Source organism: Capsicum annuum, chromosome 7 (genome assembly GCF_002878395.1).
Source record: "Capsicum annuum cultivar UCD-10X-F1 chromosome 7, UCD10Xv1.1, whole genome shotgun sequence".
NCBI classification, from domain to species: domain Eukaryota; kingdom Viridiplantae; phylum Streptophyta; class Magnoliopsida; order Solanales; family Solanaceae; genus Capsicum; species Capsicum annuum.
The window spans coordinates 17,408,433-17,421,775 of record NC_061117.1 but is presented as its reverse complement, the minus strand read 5'-3'; the positions used below and the strand labels follow the sequence as shown (position 1 = coordinate 17,421,775).

At 31.1% G+C, this 13,343-nt stretch overlaps 1 pseudogene; it reads left to right on the top strand.

Annotated features, from left to right (window-relative positions):
- The first annotated feature begins 10,271 nt into the window (after window positions 1–10,271).
- LOC124885679 lies at window positions 10,272–10,957 on the top strand (annotated as a pseudogene).
- Window positions 10,958–13,343: the final 2,386 nt, after the last annotated feature.

Here is a 13,343-nt window from a genome sequence, read left to right as displayed (position 1 = left end):
TTACGATCTATTTGTTCTAGCACAAAATGATAAACAAGTATATTATGCTCCTTATCCGTTGCGCAATGACAAGTCTGATTGGTGGGATGTAATAAAAACAAAGCCTATAGGCCGGGTGGAAGTTGAGAATGTACTGGAGCCTGCGTATCAAAATGAAATGCAGATTGATCACAAGCTAGTGAACGGTAAATTAATGGACGGTTTGAACGACCCGAAAAATATATTTGAAGAAGTTAATATTACGAAAAAAGAGGTTGAGTGGGTAGGATATGAGGAAACCTCCGAAGAGGGTGAATGGTTTAGTGGAGAGTCTTCAGAAGAGGAGGATTAATTGTGTAGGTTGTATTTATTATGTATTGATGTCTTTATGCTTTGTACTATATATTTACCTTTATGTTTCTTGTTTAAGATTGATATATAATATACTGTTTAAGTTTGTTGTTTCCACTTTTCCATGATTTATATAGTAATAAAAATATTATTGTCTATATCTCGCGTTGTATTATTAACTTGAAATTAGTTACTTGGAATATTTTCTTATATATTCATTTTGTAGGAACTAACTACTTTTTAACTTAACATAATTTGGATGTCAGACAGAGGTGATAAGGGTAAGGGAAAAGTTGATACTACGAAACCAAAAAAGAATAGACAACCTCCGGCTTATAGACGGCCTACAGGTATTCATATATCTAAGGGTCGATTTGCTGATGCGATAGCACGACTCTCATATTCTAGGTCATTCGAGGATTCGATACCTACTCCTACGCATGTGGGCTGGTACATGGGTCTACACCGACTCATTCTGCTCGTATAACCGTGCCACCGCCAGCACAATAATATCAGACAGTCGCTGGCCCCTCCAGACATCTACCATCATCGATACCCTCCTGCATCAGTCACGTAGCTTCGCACAGTGATTCAACTGGATCATTGGGTTGTCGGATCTTCAGCTTGGAGGCACTCCATCTGGTGCTTCAGATCCGCCCACGCCAGTGTATCCACCATCACTTACTAGGCAGCCAGGAGATAGCGATGATTCTGGGAGGATTTATCTTATTCCAGTTGCGAGAGGGTAAGATTTCTAAATATGATAACATTACTCATTTTTTCATTACTAGATTATTTTGCTCTATGAAATTACTGTTTGATCTTGTGTTGTAGGTTTAGGCGGGATGGTGGAGTTGGAAAAAAGGCACGAATATGCATTACTCGGCACTTCAATGTCTACTGAATCAGCTGGCAAAAGGTTCCAGAACTTGACAAGGATAGAATGTTTAAAGAATTTAAGGTAACGATTTAACTTTTTGACTACTTTTTAACACTTTGTTAGAACCAAAAATTGAATATTATATTTTATTGTAGAAATTTTACTGGTGGGATGATGCAAATACATTTCTTATAAAGAAGAACTTTTTCATAAGATGTAGAGCCAGATTTAACGATCTCTTGGATTATGCCCGAAAGAAATCGGTAAAACCTAAGTGAATTCCTGCACCTGTATGGCTACTGTATCTTCGTCATTTGAGTAGAGCAAAATACCAATTGTTGAGTGGAAAAGTAAAGAAAGTTTGGGCATCATCCAAGGGTGGCTCCGTACATACTACGGGTGCCAGAAGTAGCCTTGCTGTAAAGGAAAAAATGGTATACAGCTTTTACAGTGTTAAGTGTTTGTTTCTATTTAAATTTGTTTATTATTTGAACATTGATATATAATATTTTCATATGCAGGAAAAAGATATGGGTAGGCGAATAACAACTGATGACCTATTCGAGGAGACTCATCCGAAAAAAAAAAGACCCAACTGATGAAGCTGTCTGAGTTGAAGTCATGCAAAAGCTGTCCATGTAAGAATTCTTTTTTGGATTATAAGTACTTTAATATTTTTTAACTTTTAGTATTAACTTTACTTTAAATATAGGACGAATATACGCGTCTTGTTGCTGAGTATCGTACTAGTCAGCCTCCTGAAAGTCAGGATGACCCAATATCCGAGCATGTAGAGGAGGAGTTATAGACAAAAGTTGTGGGTCCTGCAAATAGAGGTAATTTCTACGGATTTCACACAAAATTTTTTGGCGATAATATTAGGTCTTCGTCCAGCGATGCATACTCTATCTCTTCAGTTGATAGAGAAACCATTGAAAGACTACAAAATACGGTTTCTCAACTCACTAAAGATCTTGTTGAACAGAGAGAGAGGTTTGCTGAATAGAGAGAGAGGCAGAAGAAGATCGAGAAGGCAACAACATCACAAATCAAGATGCTGCAGCAGTAGTTCAACTCTTTCATTCAAACTGTGGGGGTTATTTCTCCGTGTTCTGGTGATGCAGTTCGGGCTGCAAAAGGTCTAGGCCCCCTGGATGATTTCAGCACGAATAATAATATGAAAGACGAGGACGAATTCGATGATGATGACTTTTAGTTTTTTTATTTTTGTATGTGTTGTATTTATTATTTAGACATTTTGTTGTTTGAAAGTACTGTTGTAGTTTTATCATACTCACTTTTGTAGGACATTTTGTACGTGTTGTAGACTTTTGAAAGTATTTATGTTTAATTTTTGGTTGTTGTTGTTGCTGTATTGATTTGGTTACTACTGTATTGGATTGTTGTTGTTGCATTGTGTATTTGAATTTTGATTTTTATTTTTTAAAAAATTTTTCAGAAAAACTGACCACAAATGGTCAGTTTTTCAATTTTTTTTTCTAGAGAAAATCGACCACAAGTGGTCATTTTTATATTAAATTTAATTAATTAATTTAAAAAAAAAACTACCATAAGTGGTCGATTTTTTATTAAATTTATTTAATTAATTTAATAAAAAATCTACCACAAGTAATCGGTTTTTTATTAAGTTAATTATTAATTTATTAAAAAATCGACCACTTGTGGTAGGTTATTTTTTCTGAAATTAATTTTTACAATTTTAATAAAATAATAATGAATTTTTAATATATATATATTTTTTAAAAATTCGACCACTTGTGGTCGGTTTTTAAAAACCTACCATAGCTTAACCAACCACGAAATTTGGTCGGCTTTGTGGACGGTTTTTGTAGTTGGTTTTACCCTTTTTTCTAGTTGTAAATCCTCCATTAAGATGTGCTATGCATGTTGCATTATCTCTGTATAAAATTGTGGGTATATTATCACATTTCAAACCACATTTTTCAAATGAGATGTATCATGGACCTCAATCATACACATTCTCAACTTTCTTCATGAATAGCTATTATCTCAGCATGATCCGATGAAGTGCTAGATAGATTGCTTTGTATATATCCATGAAATGGTAGTGTCCCCACATGTGAACACATTGCATGTTTGAGACCGAGATTTATGGGGATCAGATAAGTACTTAGCATCAGCATGACCAATAAGATCGGGACTGTAATCTTTAGAATAAAACAAGCTCATGTGTTTTATTCCATTCTGATGTCTCCTAGTAGGAGAAAAAATATACCTTGCTAACAAATTGACTGAAAACACTATATCGGGCCTTGTAGTATTTGAAAGATACATAAGTGCACCACTTGCACTAAGATATGGTACTTCATAACCAATCTAATTTGATATATTTCTCATTTCAGCAAATAATCTATTGCTTTGAAAACTCTCCGAAGAGTTTCAATATTTTTCTAGCTATAATCTTATACAAGATTAGGATTATAAATAAGTTTTTCAAAAACTTTTATATGCTTCAAACATTTTGAATCCTTAAAAGTTTTTATGTAAATTTTGTCAAGTGACAATAATCAACATTTCATCAGTGACATCTTCAAGTTTTTGAATTGCAAATCAAATAAGTTTTATGCTTACCAGGATGCATCCTTTCATGTCACTTGATAAATATTTCTACGTCAGCATGCTTAAATTAACGTAGAATTCAGATCCTCGTAATCTTTTAAAATATTGTGTTAATATTATATCAAAGATATTAATGATATATCATTTCGTATCGATTCACAATGTGACATAACATTTTGAGATCTCATCACTTCATTATTTTCAGGTACCTGAACCTCTCATAAGGTTTCATGAAGTGTTATGTCGTAGGTTCTAAGAGCACATTGCCTTTTTATTATGATTATTTGCTCCTTATCCTTTTCAAGGATTATTTTATTTAGAACCAATTGATCTACCACACTTCATATATATGTAGACTTTGTCCTTTAGGAACACAAAATAGGAGCACTTCCAGCTTAAATATGATATGCTTTTGGCATTTTACTTGAGCTATATTTTGAATGAGGATCTGATGGTAATTCTTAGCATGATTCATAGCCACTTATAATCTTCCCCTTATGTTAGGAAAACTAACATGCATCCTCTATTTTATTTGAGGAATCCATCTCTGTGCATCATGGTATATTCATTAATCGTATACCACACATCAGGTGCTATTGTATGCAACATAATATTTCAGACCAACATATGAAGCTTTGTTCTCATTAGCAATGACTTAACTATTTATCGAAGGCATTCAATGTCAAACCATCATCATCAAGATGAATTGTCTTGATTACATAATATGAAAATGATGTTCTTAACTCAATTTTATTGAGTAAGCAACTTTATGAATGTCAAACTGTAGGTTAACGATAAATTTACATGTGATCATCTTATTGATGAATCTTTTCAACATATCACATGATAGGTGAACAGACCCTTATTCATCTTTTATACTTTTTAGATATTAAGGGAACCAATCCCCAAGTTAGTTGGTCCAACCAACTTATCATGAGAATAAGCAAATATTAAAAGTAAAGAAGAATTTTCTAATTCTTCAATATATGCTCAATACTTAGTATGCACAGATATCGCAATCGTTCATGGCAATTTATGAACTTTTATTTTAGCAAACTCCAAATTTACCATGACATGTCCCTTTTACTTTAGTAAATTTCAGATTTACTATTACATAAATAAAGTTCAGATTTACTACTTCAGAAGTAGATTTCAAAATAACGCTTCTCAGTTATTCTACCTCTTCGGGAGGTGAGTTATATGTGATACAATCACAATCAAGTGCACATTTTTATTAATAAGTTTTACTAATTATCACATTCACCTCAGGAAATGGATCTGTGCTTATAATAATCAAAATTTTTATTCCCATGAATGAAATATAATCATGCCTTAAGCCTGTCAAATTATGATAGCTTATAACCTCTTTCAAAATATTGCTACTTCAGGGTCAAATCGAGGTATACATATGATCTAGAGAATTTTTCTCTAACATATCTTATGATCATAATATGTGTGTGAAAATATCATCACTTTTGATGATCATTATCATATTGTCCCTCCACGCTATATTCTTGCATTCAATCACTTGTCTTTTTTTCAGACCTATTATGCACTGCTATCACATACACAAGAATGAAGTAAGTTGTCATATTTTAGACTTATCATATATTGCTACCACATTCACTTCACGGAGTGGAGTATATTCAATGGGACATATTTAATGACTTTTCATTAAAAAACATATTATTTTGCCTTAGCCATAATAATATCATCAAGATAGTGCATTGAGATTCAAATTCAACGTCTTACCCATATAAAGGCGTCTTAGGCATAAATCAATGGGACTTAAACCCAACATATTATCATCCCTTTTGATAATATTGTTCTTGAGGAATAAATATAAAACATAAATGGTTTCAAACCAATTTTTTTTCCTCAAATCCAACAATAATTATATTATTAGTAATAAAAGACAAATAACATAAGAAATCACTAATCTTGAAATTACCTTTAGATTTAAAATCTCACTTTGTTTGACAGAGTCTCATGCTGATAACGTGTTATGAAATATAAAGTAAAAACAAGAACAAATAGAGAGAATAGAGAGTAATTTTTATTTCTCATTCTTAAGGATAATTTACAATGAAGGAAGTCCTTCTATTTATAGGAAAAATTTACTCCTAGTTTTTTACTTAAAGACAGTTACTTTAAATCATGATAGATATCAACTATATCTTGATAGATTTTATTAGATCTTGATAGAACTTATCTATATTCTTGATAAACATTCACTAAAATGTAAAACAATCATAACAACTTACTTTTTTTCTGGCTTTGTTATATAAGGAACAAACGAAAAATTTTGAAGTTGAAATGCCTTTGCCATGCAAAATATGACAAAATTAAAACTTGTCATTTTATGACATAATTTCTTATCCTTTTTCATATAATCTCAAACTTAATCAATAAAAACTTGAATCTTCAACTAAATTTGTTTATACTCTTGTAGGTGCAGAGTCTGCAAAGAAGTTTATTTTTTTTCTCTTCTTTTATATTTTTATGAAATAATACAAATAATTGAAGTTTTGCAGGTAGGTAGTAGTTATAAATACAATACAAAAAAATGAATGGAATATATTTATTTTGTGAGTGTTAAATATCTTTTTCGTTTCAATTTATATGATACTTTTTGCATGCTTTCAAAACTCAAACTGTATAAATTTAATCAATATTTCAAAATGTACGTTTTTCATCATTTAACATGAGAAGAAATACAACTTATGACATATTTTATGCAGTTTTTGAATATTTAAATTTAAATTTAAAATATTAAGTTGATTTAATCTAATTTAATTTAATTTAATTTCAAATTATGATTAGTCAAGTTAACTCCTAAATTGTAATGGAGGAAGTTCTCTTTGCTACCATTGGCAATCAGAGTATTTTGATTTAGAAGGCAAATATTTAAATGAAAGTGTTTCATCAATAAACAAAGTACAATTGTTGTTATGTACACTAATATAATTTGTACATCTGATTCTACTTGACATTTTTATGAAAAATGAATCAAATAATATAATTTGTACATCTGATTCTACTTGACATTTTTATGAAAAATGAATCAAATAACAATTGAATGATTATTACTTGTAATCCTCAGATACTGCCACCACCACATGTTTAGTACTGTCTCTGAAGATGAAAATTCATCGACCAACAAATTTCTCAAAAAATACATCAATGTTTGAGTTGCCGATTTCATTCCATCCACAGGTTCAACTAAAAATTGATCAAACAGTTCAGATAAGAGTGACTTTTTATTTTTCCAGCTAGCCATTCAAATTTGGCTGAAGTTGAAAAGTTTTGAGGTTGAGAGTACTCATACCAAGGAGAATAAAAAGCATGATGAAAAAGGAAAATAATAATTCCCTAGAATTGAGTCAAGTGTTAGGATATACTAGTAACCATGTAATTTGTGTTATAGTATTATATTTTCATTTCATGCAAAGACTATTTATTATATTAATAAAATCTTTATTTGAATAGATCATTGTGTTAACATGTGTGTCCTTTACTTATATAGTAGACAATTTTGTGTATGGAGTATTTTAACTCACGCACGGAAGATTAATGTTGTCAGTTCTTATAAGTAATAAATTAACGTTTACAATGAAAGATGAGGTAGGAAAAACATCTTGATGATTGTAGCACAAGATTAAATATAATTTGATCTTAATTATGGGAGTGGTAATATTCCGACTTCTTGTGCTAGTACATTTCGTATGTACTGAATGGACCAATTAGAGATATTCATTTATGTTCTGAATATTAATAAACGATTTCTCTAGACCATTACATGTACTTATACTCTTAATCTTGATATAATTATTATGATCTATATGGTTTGTTTTGTCGTTTTAATCTATTAAAAGGTAAAACTCTTTTGTGAGTCAACATATTCCTGATAGGTTGGATGATGACGACTCACTTAGTGAAATATTAATTAATTGATAGAACCATGTCTCAGACTTGAGATAGAAGACACCCTTTTATGGTTGCTTATAAGTTTTCACGTGAAAATCTTGCAGGTGGATTTTGTATCCATCATGTGAAATAAGTTTAAGCATTATAAATAAAGGACTAAATTAATCAATGAGTTAAATTTTTCAAAGAACTTAATTTAATTGATTGGTGTTGGTAATTCTAACATGGGGAGTTAAATAAGATGTAATGGTAGATTTCAAAATTAAATCAAGGAGTGCAATTACAGATTTTTAGTGGAATAATTTATAATTTACTATGATATGATAATTCTTTCATCACCAAATTAATATCATAATTAGAAGCCTCACTTAATAAATCTGTGGTCCCTGCTATACCTGATTAACTAATCAATTTTGGAAAAGAAAAAGGAACTTACTAGAAGAAGTAATATTATTTACTGGTCTTATGGAAGAAAAATAATATCTTAAATGGTTGAAAAAGTTTTGGACAACCAAAAGAGGCCTAAAACGTTTTGGAAAACTAAAGAGGCCTAAAAATATTTGCCTCTTGATTTTCCCTTATTTATGAGAAAATAAGAATAAATAGGATTTAGGGTTCAGAAGATAAAGTGAATTCCATCTTTTCTTTGAGTCTAAAAAGACTTGCCCACACAAGTTTGATAAGCAAAGGTTAAGTCAGGCAGTAGTAGAACACTACAGAACTGAAGGCCAAGGCATTGAACGATATTTGTGAAAGCTTCAAGAGGTAAGTTCTCTAATTGTCGTTTTGATTACGTTATCTAGATTATATGTAAGTTATTGATCCTGTAGAATTATTGCTTCCGTTGTGCATGTTCTAACAATTGGTATCAGTAGTTTTCTAACCTATGCTAGATAATGTAAAAGAAATTACATGATTTGTTGTACATATTTCGGATAATAATTATATAAATCATGTTGCTGTTGGTTGCTTTTCATGTTTTTGATATCATGTTGTTCCTGGCTGTTTTTCATATTTTTGATGATGTTATTGATTCCAACAGAATTTAAGTTTATCATCAAGAAAACATAAACCAAATTTTTCATAGTTTTGTGAAAATTAGCTTTGTAGATTAAGTGCAAAACGATGATGAGTCTCGACTACGACCAACTATTGTTGTTACTCACTGTATGAACAGTAATAGTAAGGCCAAGCAGTGCAGAAAGCCCTGTTATCCCTCACAACAACTCGGTCAATAAGTGTTGATTTGGTCGATTTTGAAATTTTTTAGTTTTTTTAATGAACTCCGAATGACCTGAAATTTGGTACGTTTATTGGAAACGATTCATTGAACAATACTCACAATTAGGGATGGACATGGTACGGTACGGTACGGTATTTTAAACTTTGGTACGGTAACTTCGGTTTTCGGTATCTAAAAGAGCAATACCATACCAAATTAGTTCGGTATGATTCGGTATTTTTAAATTCGATTTCGATAATTTATGGTATGGTAATTTGGTAACCATACTTTATTTGATTTCTAATTAAATATATTCATATAAAAAAACTATAACTTTAAATTTTAAAAACGTCTCAATCATGTTAGGCTAACAATTATACAAAAATAACATTTCAATCACGATTGAATAGTTTGAGGTGCAAACTCTGAACAACAGTACTTAAACTTAAGCATAGCACTTCTAAATAATAAGCTTCCCAAAAAATTTATTTCTGAATAAAAGCTACTTTTGTATTCAATTGGCTAATGGATGATATATAAATATATTTAATAATCTTAAATATAATATATATGTGGGTTTTATATGTTATTAAAAAACTTCGGTGCGGTATACGGTATTTTTGCATTTATTGCATAAATACCAAATACCAAAATAATTTAAAATTCCTGTCAAATACCGTACCAAATACCATAACATTCATACCGCGGTATAAAAAATTTTAATTTCGGTATATACCATACCATGCCCACCCCTACTCACATTAAATTGTAACCCAGACCGCATTTTGGCAATTCGAGGTCGTTTTGATGAATTTTTGGGCGTTTTTTATGTTTTCGAAAAATTAAAAAATCTGAAAAAATTATTTTTTGCAAACCAATGGTGATAGGAATCATTCCTTATGATTTTCAGTAGTTTATAACATTACATAATGTGAGTTTAAATGTTGACATCGGTCATCTTCCCCATCGGATAAACTTGTATATTGTAATACTGTTTTATAGTCTCTTGTTTTTGATGACTTGTATTAACTTTCCAACTAAGTTACATGTTGGTTCAATGGTACAGAGACTTATGAAATGTGATATTTATCTAACTTAAATCAACAGTTGACTCTCCAACTAAGTTGGTTCTGTTTCGTTTAAGAGATAAAATATCTGACATTACATGTATATTTGCTTAAATGGTTAAGTTTCCCTAACAATTCTAACTGTTTATGTGCATGTTATATGTGTGATGTGTTTTTGAAGAATTTTATTATTTTGCAGTATATCTAATGATCTATTTTAATTTGATTATACAACAGATTAACCATGTCTTCATTTAATCCCTTAACTTCTATCCTGAATCAAAATAAATTAGAAGGCCCTAACTATGTGGATTGAAAACGTAATTTGCATATTGTTCTTACTGCTGAGGGATTTTAATTTGTGCTGGTTGAGGAATGTCCTGTTAAGTCGGATGAACCCACTGATGATGAGATTAAAGCCTTTGATAAGTGGGTCAAGGCTGATAAGATGGCAAGATGCTACATTCTTACCTCTATGGCAAATGTGTTGCAGCATCAACATCAGTCCATGACTACTGCCTATGATATGCTTGAATCTCTCAAAGAGATGTTCGGAGAACAAAATCGTGCAGCAAAGAAGACGGCCATGAAAGCTCTTTTGACTACAAAAATGGTTGAAGGAACTTCGGTAAGGGAACATGTTCTTAAAATGATGAGTCTATTGAATGAGCTGGAAATTTTTGGTGCGGTTATTGATAAGGAGTCTCAGGTTGAGATGGTCCTACAGACTCTACCAGACAGTTTTCATCAGTTACGCTTGAATTATAACATGAATAAGATGGACTTATCTCTTGCGAAAATATTGAATAAGCTACAAGCGGTAGAATCTATCATTAGCAACAAGCTCCTCCTGCGGCGTTGATGGTTGACAAACCTTCGTCTTTGACTTTTAATCCAAAAGGCGAAAAGAAAAAAAAAAAAGCCTCATAAGGTTTCAGGTGCTAATGATGGTGTGGCTAAGCCTAAGGGCAAATGCTATCATTGCAAGCAACCTGGTCATTATAAGAAACAATGTCCCGGCTACATAGCTAAGATGTAGAAACAAGGTACATCTTTTTCATATGTCGTTGAAACATTTTTAGCGGATTTTTCTACCCAATTTTGGGTTATAGATTCGGGAGCCACTAATCATATCTACACATCCTTGCAGGGGTTTTAGGAAACACGGTGCCTAAGTGAAAATGAACTGAACGTGTTTCAAGCAAATGGGAAACCAGCACCAGCCTTAGCTGTAGGAAATATTTCTATTTCATTTAGTAGTTCTAGAGTTTTAAGACTGAATAATGTTCTTTATGTACCTTCTATAAGAAGGAATATGCTTTCATTTTCAAGTATAATGGATTTTGGTTACAATGTTTATTTTGCTAATAATTGTGCAATTATTAAGTTTGATAAACATTTTATTATTTTTGCTCCTAGAATACGATGATTTGTTTGTATTTGATGTTTCCCATGATATTCTACAAAAAATGGAACTTAATAGTGTTCATCAATCACATAAAAGAAAACGTATTTCGGAATTGAGTGAAACATACTTATGGCACATACGTCTAGGTCATATTAACTTAAATAGGATCTCACGGTTGGTTTTTGATAGACCTTTAAGTTCATTGAAAGTAGAGGCACTTCCAACTTATGAATCCTATTTAGAAGGTACAATGACCAAGAGACATTTTCCTTCCAAAGAAAATAGAGCCGGTAATAAGTTAGAATTAATTCATACTGATTTGTGTGGTCCAATGAATATACAAGCAAGAGGTGGTTTTGGGTATTTTGTGAATTTCACAGATGATTACTCTAAATATGGATACATTTATTTATTGCGCCATAAATCTGAATACTTTAAAAAATTCAAAGAATTTAAGATGGAAATGGTAAAACGACATAACAAATATATCCATACATTACGATCTGATTATGGTGGTGAATACCTTTCTGCAGAATTCATTAAATACTTATCGGAATCATGAATTACATCTCAATATTCTGTCCTGGGAACCACAACAAAATGGTATGGTAGAACGCCAAATAGAACTCTTATGGAAATGGTTAGATCAACGTTAAGTTATTCAGATTTGTCCTTTTCTTTTTGGGGTTATGCATTAGAAACTGCAAATTATATTCTGAACTTGATTCCTTCAAAATCAGTACCTTTAACCCCATCTGAATTGTAGAGTGGGCGCAAGCCTAGCCTACGGCAGATTCGAGTTTGGGGTTGTCCAACACATGTGCTAAAAGGAAAAACTGATAAGTTGGAATCTAGGACAGAAGTGTGCGCTTTTATTAGATATCCAAAAGGAACAAAAGGGGGTTTATTTTATTGTCCTAAGGAACAGAAGGTAATTGTTTCGACAAATACCAGATTTCTTGAAGAGGATTATTTAATGAACCATATTCCTAGAAGTAATATTGTTTTACAGGAATTGAACAATAACAGGAATTGAACAATAGAATAAAGAATAATGAAACACAAGAACAAATTTAAAAAACTATTATTGGCATACCATTGCATCCACGTAGTGGGAGAAATGTCAATAGGCAAGAGGTTGCACAAGAACAAATACTTGACATTACACTACCTCAAAGTAGTGAGAGTAACGTCGAGTAGCCTGCATTTATCGAGGAAAACGTTCAGGATAATGTCGAGGAACCTGTCATAATACAGGAAGACATTGAGGGTGTTCAAAATTTAGTTCCAAATGTAGCAGATCCTGTAGTGACTAGTCGTCGTAGCGGCAGAATTATTACTTTTATGTTCTCTTCTTATTTTATTATCGTTTCAATTACTCATTTTCTTGCATTCACTATCATCATCCTTTCTGACTTTCTTTTTTCCTTTTAGTTAATAATTTTAATTTGAATTATAGTAACAATTGACATTTAATTCTTCCTTTTTAATAATTTTTCATATTTTCTTTTTCAGTTGAAAATTTCAAATCAAAAAATAAGATGAAACAAACATATTGTTGTCGTCGAATAAAGTAATCGAAAAAATTAAGATTTATCTTATTTTTTTAAAATTTATTTAATAATAAAATTTGCTTAAAGTGAAGGGAGAGGAAAGAGGGGCAATAAACTTAAATATAATAATAATAATAATAATAATAATAATAATAATAATAATAATAATAATATATTATTATTATTATTATTATTTATTCTCTAATCTTTGAATGAATATGTAAGATTTGCATAGTTTAATTAAACTTGAAAATAATATTTTTTTTCGGCGTAGTTGATTTCTTCCCTTAAGTGAAGGCCCCAAAAAAGTAACTAATCAAATACTATGTTTAGAAGCTTATTTCAAAATCTTATT